Here is a 13,597-nt window from a genome sequence, read left to right on the forward strand (position 1 = left end):
ATCACCCTCTGTAAGGCTCCATTCAGACATTTTTTTGGCCCAAGTTAGCGGATTTTTTTTTTTTTTTCTTACAAAGTCTCATATTCCACTAACTTGTGTCAAAAAATAAAATCTCACATGAACTCACCATACCCCTCACGGAATCCAAATGCGTAAAATTTTTTAGACATTTATATTCCAGACTTCTTCTCACGCTTTAGGGCCCCTAGAATGCCAGGGCAGTATAAATACCCCACATGTGACCCTATTTCGGAAAGAAGACACCCCCAGGTATTCCGTGAGGGGCATATTGAGTCCATGAAAGATTGAAATTTTTGTCCCAAGTTAGCGGAAAGGGAGACTTTGTGAGAAAAAAATAAAAAATATCAATTTCCGCTAACTTGTGCCAAAAAAAAAAAATTCTATGAACTCGCCATGCCCCTCATTGAATACCTTGGGGTGTCTTCTTTCCAAAATGGGGTCACATGTGGGGTATTTATACTGCCCTGGCATTCTAGGGGCCCCAAAGCGTGAGAAGAAGTCTGGTATCCAAATGTCTACAAATGCCCTCCTAAAAGGAATTTGGGCACCTTTGCGCATCTAGGCTGCAAAAAAGTGTCACACATCTGGTATCGCTGTACTCAGGAGAAGTTGGGGAATGTGTTTTGGGGTGTCATTTTATGAACTCACTATGCCCATCAGCGAATACCTTGGGGTCTCTTCTTTCCAAAATGGGGTCACTTGTGGGGTAGTTATACTGCCCTGGCATTCTAGGGGCCCAAATGTGTGGTAAGGAGTTTGAAATCAAATTCTGTAAAAAATGACCAGTGAAATCCGAAAGGTGCTCTTTGGAATATGGGCCCCTTTGCCCACCTAGGCTGCAAAAAAGTGTCACACATCTGGTATCTCCGTACTCAGGAGAAGTTGGGGAATGTGTTTTGGGGTGTCATTTTACATATACCCATGCTGGGTGAGAGAAATATCTTGGCAAAAGACAACTTTTCCCATTTTTTTATACAAAGTTGGCATTTGACCAAGATATTTATCTTACCCAGCATGGGTATATGTAAAAAGACACCCCAAAACACATTCCCCAACTTCTCCTGAGTACGGAGATACCAGATGTGTGACACTTTTTTGCAGCCTAGGTGGGCAAAGGGGCCCATATTCCAAAGAGCACCTTTCGGATTTCACAGGTCATTTACCTACTTACCACAGATTAGGGCCCCTGGAAAATGCCAGGGCAGTATAACTACCCCACAAGTGACCCCATTTTGGAAAGAAGACACCCCAAGGTATTCCGTGAGGGGCATGGCGAGTTCCTAGAATTTTTTATTTTTTGTCACAAGTTAGTGGAAAATTATGATTTTTTTTATTTTATTTTTTTCATACAAAGTCTCATATTCCACTAACTTGTGACAAAAAATAAAAACTTACATGAACTCACTATGCCCATCAGCGAATACCTTGGGGTCTCTTCTTTCCAAAATGGGGTCACTTGTGGGGTAGTTATACTGCCCTGGCATTCTAGGGGCCCAAATGTGTGGTAAGGAGTTTGAAATCAAATTCTGTAAAAAATGACCAGTGAAATCCGAAAGGTGCTCTTTGGAATATGGGCCCCTTTGCCCACCTAGGCTGCAAAAAAGTGTCACACATCTGGTATCTCCGTACTCAGGAGAAGTTGGGGAATGTGTTTTGGGGTGTCATTTTACATATACCCATGCTGGGTGAGAGAAATATCTTGGCAAAAGACAACTTTTCCCATTTTTTTTATACAAAGTTGGCATTTGACCAAGATATTTATCTCACCCAGCATGGGTATATGTAAAAAGACACCCCAAAACACATTCCCCAACTTCTCCTGAATACAGAGATACCAGATGTGTGACACTTTTTTGCAGCCTAGGTGGGCAAAGGGGCCCATATTCCAAAGAGCACCTTTCGGATTTCACTGGTCATTTTTTACAGAATTTGATTTCAAACTCCTTACCACATATTTGGGCCCCTAGAATGCCAGGGCAGTATAACTACCCCACAAGTGACCCCATTTTGGAAAGAAGAGACCCCCAGGTATTTCGTGATGGGCATAGTGAGTTCATAGAACTTTTTATTTTTTGTCACAAGTTAGTGGAATATGAGACTTTGTAAGAAAAAAAAAAATCATCATTTTCCGCTAACTTGTGACAAAAAATAAAAAGTTCTATGAACTCATTATGCCCATCAGCGAATACCTTAGGGTGTGTACTTTCCGAAATGGGGTCATTTGTGGGGTGTTTGTACTGTCTGGCCATTGTAGAACCTCAGGAAACATGACAGGTGCTCAGAAAGTCAGAGCTGCTTCAAAAAGCGGAAATTCACATTTTTGTACCATAGTTTGTAAACGCTATAACTTTTACCCAAACCATTTTTTTTTTACCCAAACATTTTTTTTTTATCAAAGACATGTAGAACAATAAATTTAGAGCAAAATTTATATATGGATGTCGTTTTTTTTGCAAAATGTTACAACTGAAAGTGAAAAATGTCATTTTTTTGAAAAAAAATCGTTACATTTCGATTAATAACAAAAAAAGTAAAAATGTCAGCAGCAATGAAATACCACCAAATGAAAGCTCTATTAGTGAGAAGAAAAGGAGGTAAAATTCATTTGGGTGGTAAGTTGCATGACCGAGCAATAAACGGTGAAAGTAGTGTAGGTCAGAAGTGTAAAAAGTGGCCTGGTCTTTCAGGGTGTTTAAGCACTGGGGGCTGAGGTGGTTAAACCTTGCTGCACTGACTGGGGATCCAAATTGCCATTGTACAGCTCTGTAATTCCAGCAAACCGTTCTTGTTATTGGGGTGCAAGTGCTGTTTGATACAGCCATTAACAAGGTTTATTACAAGGAAATATTTCTATATCTTATTTGCTTTTGTGCGGTGCAGTTATATGTTCTAAAGCATTTTTGGCTTGTCTTAGTGGGAAAAAAATGGCTTTTTGGCCGTTGTGTGGTGAAGTGAAAAGTGTCATGTATTAGTGGCCAAAAAATAATTTGCCGTTCAGCGGTGCAGTTATATGTTCTGAAGCCCTTTTTGGCCGTTGTGTGGTGAAGTGAAAAGTGTCATGTATTAGTGGCCAAAAAATAATTTGCCGTTCAGCGGTGCAGTTATATGTTCTGAAGCCCTTTTGAGCGTGTATTAGTGGCAAAAAAATTAATATTATTTGCCGTTCAGCAGTGCAGTTATATTTTCTAAAGCCCATTTTGGTGTGTATTAATGGAAAAAAAATATATATTTTTTGTCGTTCAGTGGTGCAGTTATATGTTCTGAAGCCCTTTTCGGCGTGTATTAGTGGCACAAAAAAAGTATTTACCGTTGTGTGGTGAATTGAAAAAATTACTACCCTTTTTGGCGTGTATTAGTGGCAAAAAAATATATATTTGCCGTTCAGCGGTGCAGTTATATTTTCCAAAGCCCTTTTTGGCGTGTGTTAGTGGCAAAAAATATATATTATTTGCCGTTCAATGGTGCAGTTATATGTTCTAAAGCCTTTTGTGGCGTGTATAAGTGGAAAAAAATAAGAGCTTATTTGCCATTCAGCGGTGCAGTTATATGTTCTAAAGCCCTTTTTGGCGTGTATTAGTGGTAAAAAAGGCTTTTTAGCATTTGTGTGGTGAAGTGAAAAAATTACAGACTTTTTTGGGGTGTTTTAATTTCTTTTTTATTTATTTATTTGATATAACAGTATGTCAGACAGAGAAGTGCCAGGCCCTGCACAGGTGAGTGTTTCTGGCATAGGTACAGGTCGCAGCAGAGTAAAAGGGCATGGCAATAGGAGTCGCAGCAAAAGGCCTGAGCTACCGTTGTCATCTAGCGGTCGTGTCTTGACCAGCAACCCAGCCAGTGGGGTACCGCCAATACAGGCAGACCACGCCGTTACTACGGTGCCCGCGGCACATGGGGGCCTGGAGCGCATGGAAGGCCCCTCCCCCTACATCTACTCTGCACAGACAGTTTATTCATCATAGTTAATATGGACCACCATTGAGGCCCGCCCACTTGTATTCCTTCCCACTGCTGGCTGCGCGTGTTCCTGCTCTGCGATCACCCACTCACTTTTAACTTACTGTCTGCTGTGGCCAAGACATCTAAGGCAGAATCAGGATGCTGCTTGCTTGCAGCCAGGATGCGCTGCCCGCCCGCCCTATTATCTATGCGGGACTGGCGGGTCACATGACAAACACACTTTCCTGCGCACTGCTAGCTTCTCCATTAGGGAGAATTTGTGGGAGAGTGCAGAGAGCCAGAGAGCATCTGAGCAGTGAGCAAACTGCAATGACTGCTGTCAGTACTACTAGTGCCAGTAAGTTTTGGGGGTAAATAATGATGGGCTGCTGCTTGGACATAACATAAGATGAATATTAAGTGATTCGGTGGAGAGGGCATTTAAAAAATAAATAAAATACAGTGCCATATAATTAAAGGGGTTGTATCATCTCAGATAATGGGGACATATCGCTAGGATATGCTCCCATTGTCTGATTGGTGCAGGTCTGACCTCTGGGACCTTTACCTACACCGAGAACAGAGGCTTGAAAGTCACGGAGGGCACGGGGCACTTGCGCAGCCACTGTTCCTATTAATTTCTATGGGACCAACGAAAATAGCCCAGCCAGCGCTCAGTTATTTTCAGCAGCCCCATAGAAATTAATGGAGGGCAAAAAAAATCCAAATGGGGTGAAATTTGAAAAAAAAAACACAATTTCTCCACCGCTTTACTGGTTTTGTTCCTACGGCATTCCCTTTGCAGCAAAACTGACCTGTGCCCTTCATTTTCTGGGTCAGTACGATTACAATGATATCACATATGTATAGGTTTTTTTATGTATAAATAGTGTAAAAATAATGTAAAACTTTGAAAAAAAAATATTTACTTTTTTACATCACCAGTAGGTCATGTATACATTTCTTTTTGGCAAATGTGGGTGTGGCAGGGAAGGAGCCAGGACAGGAGGTGGGATGGGCCAGGTGTGGGTAGTGGCCGGGGTTAGGGGGCCCAATTCAGATTCTTGCTATGGTGCCCAGTGATTTCTATGTATGCCCTTTAACCCATCGGTTCTTGAATGGTTGACTCGGCCATCCACTTCGTCCGAAGTGACATCAGATACCCCGAGCCAAGAGTCGGTGGGTTCATCAGACACAACCCTTAGTTGGCGTGACCCGGGAGCAGGCCCTGTGCCCTCAGCTGTCCTCAACCTGCCTCTGTCCTTTTCTGTTCTCTCAGCCAGAGAAGGATTTTATGCTGTGGACTGTACACTCCGAGGATGAGCTACTAGAGGACAGTCAGCAACTACTGGCAAGCCAAGATGTGGAGGAGACATTCACCGCTTCCTCCGGTAGGTGGGCAAGTAGTGATAAGGAGAGTGGCGTGGGAGCTGATGTTGCGAGCGGTCAGGCTCCAGACCTAGAGACGGTTGAGGAGGACATCAGTGACGTGCAGACAGTACTCGATGATGATGATGTAGCTGATCGCACGTGGGAACAAGGTGAATTTAGGGGCTTCATCATCATTGGGAGAAGAGGGTGGCAGCTTGCCCATGAGGCAGCGGCAGAGCCAGCAAGTTGCTAGCATGGGCGGGAGACAGCAGGGTGGCAGCAGTAAGAGGTTGTGAGCCAAAAGTGCCCGGGGTAGACCACCCACTTCGCAGGAGCCTACCTGCCCGGAAAGTAGTGGTGCAGGGGTTCACGGAAGCAGTGGAAGCACCAACATATGCAGTGTCAAAATAAAGTGGCCTGGGAGAACCATGTCTCCGATGTGGTAGTCAAGCCTGCCGCAGCAACCACTGCATCATCCAGTGGCAGGCACCCAATTTCAGGCAGTCAAGGCTCCACCGCTGAAGGGAGCTGTCTGTCCTTCTCAACATCTGCTGGTCCTGATGCTCCTGCTCCTCCTCCTACTCCTCGTCAGTCATTCCGTCAGCAATCGATCACCGAAGCGATTGACAAGAGACAACAGTATGCCAAGTTGCTGGTGCTGCAGTCCCTCCCTTTCCAAGTGGTAGACTCTGTACCTTTCAGAGAACAGATGGCTTGTGCTGAGCCGAGGTGGAGAGTCCCAATACGTAATTTCTTTGCCAAAAAGGCAGTACCAGCCTTGCACACGTATGTAGAGCAGAAGGTGGGCCAGTCCTTGAGCCTGTCGGTGTCTGCCAAAGTGCACGGCATCGCCGACGTGTGGAGCTGTAACTACGGTCAGGGACAATACATGTCCTTTACGGCCCACTGGGTTAATGTGGTTCCTGCACAGCCACACCAGCAACTTGGCCAGATGACACCACTTCCGCCTCCACGTTCTCATGCCGGTGGTCCTGCGACATTGTCGCCTCTGCCTCCTTATCCTCCTTCATGTCCACAGCCTCCACTGCAGGGACAATTCACAGTGCCCCTCCAGCATAACACAGGGGAGTAACTGCTCCGTGTCCTTCATCAAGAAATCGAATCATGGCTTTCTCTGCGTCAACTCAAAATCGGAGCCATGGTGACCGAAAAACGGGAGGATCATGGTGTCGGTGCTGCGTCAAGGAGGGCTGAGCCATGTGCCCTGCATGGCACACATGTTCAATCTGGTTCCTGCAATCTGGTTCCTGCACAGTCACACCAGCAACTTGGCCAGTTGACGCCGCTTCCGCCTCCATGTTCTCACGCCGTTGGTCCTGCGACAATGTCTGCCTCTGCCTCTTCATCCTCCACCATGTATTTAGCCTCCACTGCAGGGACAATTCACAGTGACCCTCCAGCATACCACATGTGCAGGGCACAGCGGTGTTATGCTGTTCTGCAAGGGGAGGAACTGCTCCGTGTCCTTCCTCAAGAAATCGAATCCTGGCTTTCTCAAAATCAAAAACGGAACCATGGTGAAAGAGAACGAGAAGAAGCTGTGTCAAGGAAGGCTGAGCCATCCGCCCTGCATGGCGCACGTGTTCAATCTGGTTTTCAAGCGGTTCTTGAAGTCTTCCACCCATCTGCAAGACATCCTAAAAATGGCCAGGAAACTTTGCATGCACTTCAGCCACTCGTACACCGCAGAGAACACTCTCCTTGAGCTGCAGCTGCAGAATGGCATCCCCCAACATAGGCTGATAAGCGATGTTTGCACCCCTTGGAATTCGACCCTCAATATGTTAGACCGACTATACGAACAGAGAAAGTACATAAACGATTTCTTGATAATCCAAGTGGACATGAGTATTCTACTGTGTAATTTTGATGTCAGCCAGTGGCAGCTCATGCGTTACACCTGCCATTTGCTCAGGCCATTTGAGGAGGCCATGTTATTTGTCAGTCGCCAGGATTACAGGATGAATAATGCCATTCCACTGCTTCATGTCCTGGAACAGATGGTGGTAACAATGGCTGGTCAAAGGACTGGAGACGTGGCGCCTAGATCTCACGGCCACATGAGCCCTGTGGGGGATGAACTGGAGGAGGACATTGGAGCACAAGCAATGTGTAGCAAAATGGGTGGTTTTTCTGCACAGGTGACAGGAGAGGAGGAGCAGGAGCAGCCAGAGGAGCTACAGGGCAATGATTTAGACGAGGCAAGGGACCCAGACACACCGTGACAGTATGCAGTGGAGATGGATGCAGGAAGTTCCTCCGAGTCACTTGTACTAATCGCCTGATGGATGCTCACTTGCTTGCTTAGTGACAGCTGAATTGTCACTATTCGGCAGCGGGATGACTTCTGGCTCTCCACCTTGTTGGACCCTCGCTATTGGTCCAAAATGGGGGCCTTTTTTACTCGCTGAGAGGGAGGACAAACTGAACTACTATAGAGACCTTCTATGTAGTCAGTTGGCCGTTGCCTATCTGCGACATCGTCCATCCTCTCGCAGGTCTGACTGGGAGGGTCCTCTGTGCTCACGTTCCTCTGCCATGGCTGCAGTGGCAGAGTGGAGGGGGGGGGGGTAGGAGCTGTTCCAGCTCCATCAGCAGCAACTTGAGTATAGAGTTGCTGATGAGCAGCTTTCTTCCCCGCCTAGTGAGGAAACTACCCACCAGCAGCAGCAGCAGCTAGACCTGCAGCGGAACCTGAACCAGCAGGTGGAAACATATTTGGACAGCACCCTGCCACCCCACATTGAAGATCCGCTGGACTACTGGGCAGCCAAAGTGAATCTGTGGCTGCAACTGGCAGCATTTACCCTGAAAAAGCTGTCCTGCCCAGGCAATAGTGTGGCATCAGAGCGGTTGTTTACTGTGGCGGGGGCCATAGCTACCCCAAGAAGAACTCGCCTATCCACCCAAAATGTGGAGAGACTGACCTTTGTCAAGATGAATAAGGCTTGGATCAGCCAGAATTTTCACCCACCAATGCCTCATGCATCAGACTAGATCATCCATGGTGCCACACCAACACTTTGACAAAAGAGACCGGTTTCTTCTGGTTACCTGCCTCAGTTACTATTCTGATGCTGCCAACCGCCTGATTCCACAAATCTGATGCCAAGTACTCCTTCTTTTACCCACTATTTTCAGCTAGTGCTCGTCTTGCCACCCACATCCGCACTCTGTCACAGGTCACTCTGCTGCTGCCACCATCACATTATGTCACCTTGTCACTCTGTGGTCTCCTGATGCTGCTGCCACCTCCACACTATGTCACCTTGCCACTCTGTGGTCTCCTACTACTTCTGCCACCTCCACACTATGTCACTTTGCCACTCTGTGGTCTCCTGATGCTGCTGCTACCTCAACACTAGGTCATCTTGGCACTCTGTGGCCTCCTGATGCTGCTGCTGCTACCTCCACACTCTTTCATTGTGCCACTCTGTGGTCTCCTCATGCTGCTGCCACCTCCACACTGTCATTTTGCCACCCTGTGGCTTCCTCCTGATGCTGCTGCCGCCACCTTCAGTTCGAGTTCGAGACCCGAACTTGACCTGAACTTGACCCCAAACCCGAACCCCATTGAAGTCAATGGGGACCCAAACTTTTTAGCAGTAAAATGGCGTCAAAATGTGGTTAAGAGCATGGCTAAGTGCTCTGCAAAAAAAATGTCGATAGGGAAATGACTTAAAATAACATAAAATACGTAAAAATAAAAAATAATAATCTTGATCTAGGAGGACGAGGTCCATATGGAGTAGGAGGTTGAGGAGGCGGTGGATGTGGCGGTGTAGGTGAAAGTGGCCATGGAGGAGGAGGAGGTAGCCTACACTGCAGTTTGGTTTAAAATTTATTTATATTTTTTTAAATTAGGGTATACACCAAAATATTGGGAAATATAACCCTCCAGTCGTGCTAAACACACATTCAGACAATACACCGGCTGCAGGGCAGGCCAGCAGGACAGTGCTGACCCCTGTCAGTCAGTTCGTGTAGGCGTGTGCACACTTACTGCCCCACCATGTCGCAACGTCCCCATGATGTTCACCATCCAATTTTATATCTGCTCTATCAACTTTCAATGTTTTTTTATGCGCCTACCATGGTGATCACGGGTGGTGGGGAATCAGGGTTCCAGGCCAGAGAGGGAGCGTGAGAAAGAGAGACCACATTCAAGGGGGATTCATTTTTTCAAATTTTAAATTTGAGTTGAAATATGGGAGAAATTATTAAAGCATAAAAGTGTGACAACTTTTCAAAGTTTAAGCATTGAATGAAAGGATGTGGTGCGCATTAATTGCTGAATAATTTATTAAATTTTATTCCCTGTCACCTATGCATAGCAGGTATTCACGTCTAAAATGTATAATGTCAACCCAAGAATGTAACAGAAAAATTATTGAAATTTATTAAGCTGTCAACTAGGTAGAGGAGGGGTATATCACACCCAAAAATTGGTGAATTTCACCAAAAAATGGAACTGACAATTTTTTCTTTTCCCAGTCTACTAGGTCTAGGAGTGGTACATCACACCCATAAATTGGTGAATTTCACATGAATATACAGTCCTGATCAAAAGTTTAAGACCACTTGAAAAATGGCAAAAAATCATATTTAGCATGGCTGGATCTTAACAAGGTTCCAAGTAGAGCTTCAACATGCAACAAGAAGAAATGGGAGTGAGACAAAACATTTTTTGAGCCTTCAATTTAATGAAAACAACGAATAAACTGAAAAGTTTAGGACCACATGCCTTTAAAAGGCCAAATCTGTGCAAAGATGTGGATTTATTGTCATTTTCTGTCAGGTAGTCACACGTTGTGATGGCAATGGCAAAAAAACTCTCCCTTTTTGAACATGGTCGGGTTGTTGAACTGCATAAGCAGGGTCTCTCACAGCGCGCCATCGCTGCTGAGGTGGGACGCAGTAAGACAGTCATTTGGAATTTCTAAAATTCTTAAATGATCCTGAGGGTTATGGAACAAAAAAGTCAAGTGGAAGACCCAAAAAAATTTCATCAGCACTGAGCCGGAGGATCCAATTGGCTGTCCGTCAAGACACTGGACGATCCTTGACCCAAATTAAGGCCCTTACTGGTGCTGACTGCAGCCCCATAACCATCAGACGGCATCTGAGACTGAAGGGCTTCAAAAACAAAAAACGTCTTCAAAAACCTTGTCTCCTTGAATGCCACAGAACTGCTCGTTTGGACTTTGCAAGAGAGCACCAAACATGGGACATTCAAAGGTGGAAGAAAGTTTTTTCCTTCAGTGGAACAATGGAGCTTCAGGAAGTGCAGGGGCGTCAAACGGCCGCTGGCTATGTCCAGATGTTGCAGAGAGCATTCTTTATGACTGAGGGCCCTCGTCTGTGTGGTAACGACTGGGTTTTTCTACAGGACAACGCTACAGTACACAATGCCCGCAGGACAAGGGACTTCTTCCAGGAGAATAACATCACTCTTTTGGCCTATCCTGCGTGTTCCCCTGATCTAAATCCAATTGAGAACCTTTGGGGATGGATGGCAAGGGAAGCTTACAAAAATGGACAACAGTTCCAGACAGTAGATGGCCTTCGTGGGGCTGTCTTCACCACTTGGAGAAATGTTCCCACTCACCTCATGGAAACGCTTGCATCAAGCATGCCGAAACGAATTGATAAACAATAACGGCGGAGCTACTCATTACTGAGTTCATGTTTGGAAGTTGGATTTCTGTTTTGGGGAGGTTTAGTTTTTTTTTGGAGGTGTGGTCCTAAACTTTTGATCAGCTGAAAAACAGCCTGTTTCAGTTTATTCGTTGTTTTCATTAAATTGAATGCTCAAAAAATGTTTTGTCTCACTCCCATTTCTTCTTGTTGCATGTTGAAGCTCTACTTGGAACCTTGTGAAGATCCAGCCATGCTACATAGGATTTTTTGCCCTTTTTTAAGTGGTCTTAAACTTTTGATCAGGACTGTATCTATCTATCTATCTATCTATCTATCTATCTATCTATCTATTATCTATCTATATATCTATCTATATATCTATTATCTTTCTATCTATCTATCTATCTATCTATCTCTTTTGCTTTTTCTTCATTTTTAGGCTAGACAGCTGACATTAATCAATCAACATATAGGTACATTGTAATTAGATATGAGCAAATTGAATCCCACGAAGTGGAATTCGATCCGAATTTTAAGGATAAATTCAATTGGCCTCGAAGCCGAATTTCCTCGAGCTTCGTGTCAGTGAATTATTTTAACCTGAAATAGTGTAAAAAACTAAAAATTCATACATACATCCTCCAGTTGCTCGCGACGGGCCGCCAGCTGCCATCTTGATTGAAGATCTCGGCCGCAATCCTGTGCGTGGTGACGTATGACGTCACCACATCAGCCGGCGTGATGACGTAATTTCGCACCGCGCAAGATTTCCTGCCAGATCTTCAAGGGGCCGGTCCGTCGCGAGCAAATGGAGGCGGTAAGTTTGATAAAGAAAAATGTAAATGTTAATTTTACACAGTTTTTACACTCAGATGCCGCAATCATGTATGAGCGCGGTATCTGAGGGGTACAATGACGGGGGGAGGGCGGCATTATCACAGCTCCGTGTCATTGCACTCGCTACTTACAAAAAATACGTTTCGTGATGAAGTAATTCGTCACAAAGCTAACTTTTTTTTTTTTTCGGCGGATCAGTCGAATTGAACTTTTGAAAAATTGGCTCATCTCTAATTGTAATGCATTGATGAAAACAATTGACAACGAGCTTCTACCTACACAGAGAGCATTCATATTGTACAGTGGAGGTAAAACTAGTGAAGAATCCTGCTCATGTAAAAGCTTCTTCATATGTTTTTGCAGTTTTCTTTCTAACTAACATTTATTTTATTTTTTTTATTTTAGATCCATGGTAAATGTATTTTTGCTATCTTTATGTTGCACGGGACATCATAGCAGTATGCTGATCGTTAATTGCTGCACACAACTTTTCGGAAACCACTTGCACAAATGCTTGGCCTCTAATGGTTAGCTTATTAAAGGGCTCCAACTTCTGGAGGAAATAAGAATTACAGTATGACAACTTGTCAGAGGCAGTAATCCTACAATCCTGAGCATCAATAAGGGCAATGCAGTTACTTAACCCAGCGTTTCTCCTCCCCTCCCCGGCTGCTATGCAGCCAAGAAACGTGCAGGTAAGTACTGCCCTCACTGTAATGCCGTAACCTTGATAGTTACTGGCATTACAGTGATTTGCTGGCCGGAACACGTGATCGGGTGCTATATAGCACACAATGGCGGTGTTCGGCTCATTATTAGTCAGAGAGAGCTGCGCTTAGGAAGGGACAAATAGTGTAGGGAGCGCGATCGCAATCTATTTAGTTGAAAAATGTTTCAAAGACCCAAAAGTCCTTTTAAGGACCATTGTGTGTGGTGGCAGCAATATAATATATCCATCAATTTTATTTCTTCATATTTTTCCATACTTTTCCTATAGAAGGGTGTCTGCAGTGACTTGTGACATCTGTGCAATACCTCCTGTGTGTCAGGGCCAGAGATAGAAAAATATAAGTGAAAACTAATATATTTTTTACATACTTTTACGTACTTTTCCTATAGAAGGGTGACTGCAGTGACTTGTGACATCTGTGCAATATCTTGTGTGTGTCAGGGCCAGAGATAGAAAAAATATAAGTGAAATCTATTTTCCTTTTTCCATACTTTTACGTACTATTTCCATATACTTGCAATGAACTGTGACATCCGTGCCACAACTTGTGTGTCAAGCGTGCATATAACATTTAATATGAAGAAGGCGAGCATTAAGGGATGGGGAAGTGGCTGTGATGCTGATGGTTCACGCAGAGGCCGTGGCCCTGGGCGCATTGAAACTGTGCCTGCTGCCCGAGGACAAGAAAAACAATCATCCACGATACTTAGCTTCATGTCACTGTTTGCAGGGCGGTGCAGGACAACGCTTACGACGTCAGCCCAGTGCGAGCAGGTGGTCAGTTGGATTGCAGCAGATAATGCTTCCAGTCGGTTAAGCACCACCCTGTCTTCCACCAAGTCCAGTCTCAGTAGCCAGGAGTCTGGTCAACACAATCCTCACCCTGATCCTCTTTCCTCCCACCATATACAGTCTGGTCAAACAATTGATCCCACACTCGGATATTCCGAGGACCTCTTTTCATCAGCATTACTTGATTTGGCCCTCTCGCCATGCACGCATGAAGAGGGATATGAGATCTTGTGCCCCGATTCCCAA

Source organism: Bufo bufo, chromosome 1 (assembly GCF_905171765.1).
Source record: "Bufo bufo chromosome 1, aBufBuf1.1, whole genome shotgun sequence".
In the NCBI taxonomy this organism is placed as follows: Eukaryota; Metazoa; Chordata; class Amphibia; order Anura; family Bufonidae; genus Bufo; species Bufo bufo.